Source organism: Lycium ferocissimum, chromosome 5 (assembly GCF_029784015.1).
Source record: "Lycium ferocissimum isolate CSIRO_LF1 chromosome 5, AGI_CSIRO_Lferr_CH_V1, whole genome shotgun sequence".
NCBI lineage: Eukaryota > Viridiplantae > Streptophyta > Magnoliopsida > Solanales > Solanaceae > Lycium > Lycium ferocissimum.
The window spans coordinates 8,190,937-8,197,423 of NC_081346.1; positions in this window are offsets into that span (position 1 = coordinate 8,190,937).

Genomic DNA, 6,487 nt, shown 5'->3' on the forward strand with positions numbered 1-6,487 from the left:
TGCATGGACATGTAAGGAGTGAGTTATACATAAATATAACCCAAGAAGATCCTCGACCCGCCACTTCAAATACCCTCTGGAACAAGTGTTAGAAAATACAAACACACAACAAGCACAAAAATATTTCGCATACGAATATATCATTATATAATAGCAACCAAGGTCCAAACCACCGTTTATCAAATATATTATATATCTCAACACAATTTACACTAGGAACCATCATAAGTGTGCTTAAAGAATTAGTCAACACTATGAATCCACGACAACATACACAATGTGCCAAATATGTCAGAAACATACACAATGCCAGGAAGCATACACAATGCCCCAAGATTATCAAGCACACACAATGCTAAGGGAAGCATACACAATGACCCAATATAATCAAGAAGCATACACAATGCTAAGGGAAGCATACACAATGCCCCAATATCATGGCTCACAGTGCCTATATCACATCACAAAACAATTTATAAAGAGAGTTTTGGATTATTTGAAAATAAAGTATACGTTTGGCCTTAAGGACCACCGATTCGCTAAGCACACGCTCGCCCGAACACATGGACAAGTATAAAACATATTTTTAAAATGGGTTTGAAAAGCAAGTACCAAAGCTTAAAGTCTCACTTACCTCAAATTCACAATTCAAGCACACTTCCAATAAATCAAAATCGCGTTTCGAGTCCTCCGATTGCCTCAAACCACACAAAAACGATTTAGAATGGTCAAAACCCTTAGGGTAAACCAATTCTATATTTTTAGAGGCTTAAACTGTTAAAGTCAAATTTTAAAGGACGAAACGCCTCTCGGTCAATGTGTTCAAAACCCGACAAGACTTATGCTGGAAAGGCCTTAACGAGAGGATTCCAACGATATATAGAAGTCTAAAATCCGACGCTATTTGCCCTTTCAAATCAATGATTTTGGTTGAAGAACCCTACAACTAAACTTTCTCAATTCCTCAAAATATTCCAATGTTTTCACCATAAAGATTCACCCATAATTATGTAATAAACTTAAATAAAAGATTAGAGTCATTACCTTGATGATTTGGGATGAAAGTTCTTGTTTTTATCCTCTCTTTTCCTTTCTTTTTCTCCCTTTCTTTTCCTTTGTCCCACTGGTTTTTTTTCCTTCTGTTGGCACGTTTCCCCTTTTTTTTTTTTTCTTTCAGCAATTTAGTGATTCACGTCTGATGGCTTAGCCATCAGAATTTTAAACTCCCCCCCCCCCCCCCCTTTTCCTTTTCCTTTTTCTTTTTGGGCGTGGCCCACTAAATTGCTTCTTTTTTTATTTTCTCTTTAATTCTAATTACGAATTTCTTTTCTTTTAAATTCCTTTTAGCTAAAATTACCAACTAAACCCTTATTTAAAAATTGGGTTATTACATAATGGACCTTACCTTCTAATGTGTTTCATTTCTTTTTGATACATGCTTAGTCGCAATTGTACTGTGCGCCTCAGTGTTCACCTTACTTCTTTTGTTGCTATTTTTTGTTTTCCTTTTGTTGCTATAACTTCTTTACTAATTCTGTTAGAAGAAAATAATATAACAGAAAGTAAGAAAAAAGCCTTGAGATGTGAAAATCACTTTCCTTAAAGAGAAGTTAAATGTATGACATCGATGGGTTACAACTAATACTGGTGAAAGCCTGAAAGGTTGCTTCAATTAACTGTTATCTTTTTGGCGATCTTATTTTTTTCTTTAACAAGTTTCAACAACTTTCTTCTTCATCTGGTTATATATTCTTGGGAAAGTTTATTGTTATGGATAAGGAAAGGAGCAAAAAACAAACGAGTAGCCGAGTAGGTGAAGCAAAAGATTTATCTGTTAACTTTCTTCTTCATTCTCAAGTGCAGGCTCAAATTGTAACAAAAGTTTTCACCTCTCTCCTACTGTATTCTCCATTCACGGAATTAAATGGTGGAGTAGTACTAACACGAAAGTCCGCAGTTGTGATAGTCAAATACGTAAATATGGTCACGTATATTTTTTTTTTTATATATAAATAAAAAAGAAAGAAAGAGTACTGGGGCATGTAAGTTAAACACTGCAACTCACGTGCCATTGCACAACACAACAAAGCGACTTGATCAAATTGGTATTGGTACTGCCCCACTTCTACTGCTTGGGAGTTTGGGACATATATCGGACACACCACTTCTCTAACTACGCTCCCACAAGGACCTCATATAGTACACTTTTTTCTTTGGACCTTCCCTAAACTTGACTTGGCCAACAAATATTTCAAATATATCTATTTAGAGCAGATATATCTCTCGTTAAAAAAAAATATATATATATATATTTGTCGTTACATGAATGGTGCAAATATACCTTTTTTACTGATAGAATTATTTTTTAAAATCATTTAGTTTATTTTTTAATTAAAAAAATGTCATGTGGCTTTAAAAAGATAAGTCAACCTATGTTTTTTGTAGACTTATTTTTTAAAAGTCGCATGGTAATTTTTTTTCCTAGTGGGTCGGGTCTGGTTGATTTTAAAAAATGAGTCGACTTATTTTTTTAAGCCAATGAGATATTTTTTTAAAAACGAACGAGACAACCTACTGGAAAAAAAAAATAGCCTCGTGACTTTAAAAAATAATTCTACTAGAAAAAAAGGGGTGGCCTTATTTTTCTATAGCCACGTGACATTTTCTTCATTAAAGATAAGCTAAATGATTTTTTGTAAAAATATCTGGCAGCTAAAAGTGTATATTTGCGCCATTTATGTAACGGCAAGAGTATATTTGCACCACTTTTTTAACGAGATGTGTATCTGCTCTAAATCGCAAAGTTGAAGGGTATATTTACACCTTTAGCCTTTAATCTTTAACTCTGAATATTTTTTATGACCATCAAAGATTGTGGTAAAAAAAAAGTTAGATCGTTAAATTTTTAATATATCTTGAGTTTGAGCTGGGAGGGAGAACTTATTGATAGGAGCGCTTTATCCCCCTCATATATATATGCTTACCTGAGAATTTAAATTAGTCAAAGTCAATGAATTGACATTGAATGATTAAAAATAAATATATTTGTCTATTAGTCTCAAAAGTAATACTCCAACATATTCACATTCATAATATTACTTACTCTATATAATTTCATAACCACAAATTTAATTAATTCAAATTCAAGCTTTAACCGTGGCGAATCCAAAGTGGAATCCGCTAGCATTTATCCAAATACCGTGTATATATATGAATGAGTTATTATAACATATTAACACGAAATAGCTATAGAAACTCATAAATTTTAAATCTTAGAGTAAATTTTGATAATATTTTTAATATTTTCTACAACTACTACTAATTACTATAATACCCAAGTCTCAATGCGTGTGAAATTAGTTGTTGGTTCAAATAAAATTGTTTATTTTAATAATTAAAATATATAGATACGAAACTCTTCAACCTAAAAAAATTTGTTAGTAGCTGACTAAGTAATTTTTAAGGAACAGTTCAAGTGATGATCGATACGATTTGTCCAAATGTTTAATAAACCTACCATCCTAACAACAATTTGTGGCAGACAATGCACGTGTTGCTGGCTTTTAAATTTTAATTGAATATTATTTGGTAAAAAAATAATCTGAAACAATTCCTTGCTGGAAAGCTCGATAGAATTTAATCACTTATACAAACAATTAATATGGATATATACAAGGGCGCTATTGCAATTTAAGGTTGCAATAACATATGAATATTTTAGATTTTAAACTTCTTTCAGGATTAAAGTAGTTAGGAAAGGACAAGTTAATTAAACTAAGGGATTTATATTTTATTTTTTCTTATTTCAGAGGGTGGATGGTAACCGCTTCTTTGTTGAATTGAAATGTGCAATTTTTTCAATTTTCATTAGACTTTATTAGTACTTATATATTTGTAATGAATCATTTATCTTGACCTTAGGGAAGTTATCGATTAGCAGTATTATCTAAGGGAACCATATTGTTATGAAGGTTTAATAGTTTTTAGAAGCAAAATATAAAGAAAGACATAAAGTGGTAATTGTATATAATATACGTGCCAAAGGAGTTTTTATTTTAAATGGATCACTATTTGCCAGATCTATTTTTAGTGAGCAAGTTGGGATTGGGCTTTCGCTAAAATGAAAAAAATCTTGTAGTTCAGATTAATTGAATTATAAGTAATAATATTAGATTCTATTTCTAAAATAAGTTTGTTTGGCAAAGCTGAAAAACACTTTTTGTTTTTCGAAAAAGTAATTTTGATGAGTAGCAATTTGTGTTTGGGTAACCAATTTGATAAGCACTTTTACTAATAGTAAGAAGTATAATTTATACTTGGTTAAACCAAGGTTCTGTAAGTACTTCATGAAAAATTACGTTTCTCAGCTTTTGAAAAATTATTTATGTAAATATTCAAAATAATTTATTATTTTCTAAAAAAATTGCCAAACACTTCAACTTTTTTGAAAATACTTTAAAGATTTTTTTTTTTTTTGACTTCTTAGAAACTTTGCAAAGCAGACTTAATAAATTTGGAGCCCCTTGGTCACTGGACTAGAATAGACATCGATTAGCTAGAGAAAGATAAACCTGTCAAAAACTGTAAGATTAAAGAGTAAATCTGAACAAAACTAGTGGTTAAAAAAAAAACTACAGCAGTTAGGCTAATAGAAAGGAGGGTAAAAGTATTTGTCTCGTGGAAACAAGGCAAGTTAGGCTAACAGAGAGAGTTAAAATTTCTGTATATGATAACACCACCAAACTACTAGCACTCTTATAGAAAACTCAGTCATGCACAGCACAGTTAGATAATCACATAATATCTCGATTCATTTCCAATTGTCTTAGCTTGTTTATTTAAAACCACTGATTAAGACTTAGTTAGTCAATATAATGGAATACAATAAGCTAAGGTAACGTGATTTAATTAGTTAGTAAAGGTGAAGAATACATTTATTTAAAAGAAAAGTTAAGATTCCAATAATACGCGAAGACCGCATAGGTTCATGAACACAGCGTCAATTGCTTTTGTTAGTTATATGAAATTGGAATTGTTTCTCATGAAACAAATAGTACTATTCTTTAGTCTTTACGCAGGTCATATATATGTGTAACACATGCTTAACTCCTCTCACAAATCATTAAAAGTGTCGTTTGGATATTAAAAGAAGACACCCAACAAGACTAAAATGAATTATTTAACATAGTAAATCTTGCTTAATTAAGGATTTCAGCAAATAAACTTTTCAAACATCAAACTAAAAATGAAAAGAATAAAAGTTATTTGTTTTACAAAATGTCTTTCTAGTTAAAAAGTTATCTAGTTAATGCATATGTTTAAGAAAATGTGGATGCAAAGAAGGGGGAACACCGCTGTATGATTCAAACTTCAATCATTAGTTTTAGGATTAACTCTTCCAAAATAAAAGAGTAAAATGGAAATCAAATTAATAATTAAAGTAATTGTAAAGAAGAAGCTTCCCTGTAGCGTGGACATTCTCTACTTAAGGTATCATTATAGGGATCAGTTAAATATGATTTTATGGTGTCGGAGGATTAGGATAATGTTATATGTAACCCTCTGCTTTTTCTTTATTGCCGATTTGGTTTAATTATTTGTGAGATTATGAATAAAAAGTTGGCTCTGGGATAATTAAAACAACTAAAAGTTGGCTTTAGGGGACAGGTGTCCATCTGACCGTAAATTCCGGTAGAGTCACGTGATTAAAAAATGTCTGCTTGCCACATCGTCCGCCTCCCAAATCACGTGGCCAACTCACGAGGTGATGTGGTGGTCCCATACATTATACGCGAATCTAATTTTCTTTCATTGTTATTGTTAGTGTAGTAGAGTTTAATACAAGTTTTATCTATTACCCCTTCTTTCGATCTCAATTTAAGTGTTTTAATTTGACTGAGCATAAAATTTAAAAGCTAAAATAATATATTTTTGATCATGTGATTCTAAATAAAAATATGTATAATATATTAACATGACTTTTGAATTTCGTGGTTTTAAACTTACTTACAGAATATTTGAATTTTCAACTTATTAAATATATATAAAGAGCTTTTTATCGGACATACCAAAAAAGGAAAAACAAGACACTTAAATTGGAATCGAGGATCTTGGCTATTACTAATTCAACTTTCACTTTGTCTTTGAGGTTAATCCCCTAATGTTTTAATCCGCTTTCCATTTTCCCTTTCCCTATTTCTATGTAATAAAAAAAAAATTAAAAAACAAAAAAAAGGACGCACGGAGTAACTACTTTCTCTCCCCTTTTACAATGTATTGTTTGATTGGACATATTGTTTTTAAAATTTAAAATAAACTATTTATATTTGTGTGTTTATCAACTATTATTTTTAGAATAAAATTAATATTTTAAAGTTAGAATCTTTTTAAATAAAAAATATTATTCTTTTTATATAACTGACTAATTATCACATAAATTGGGAGAAATAATTATTTTGCTTCTCTCTTGTGAACCATTATTTTATAA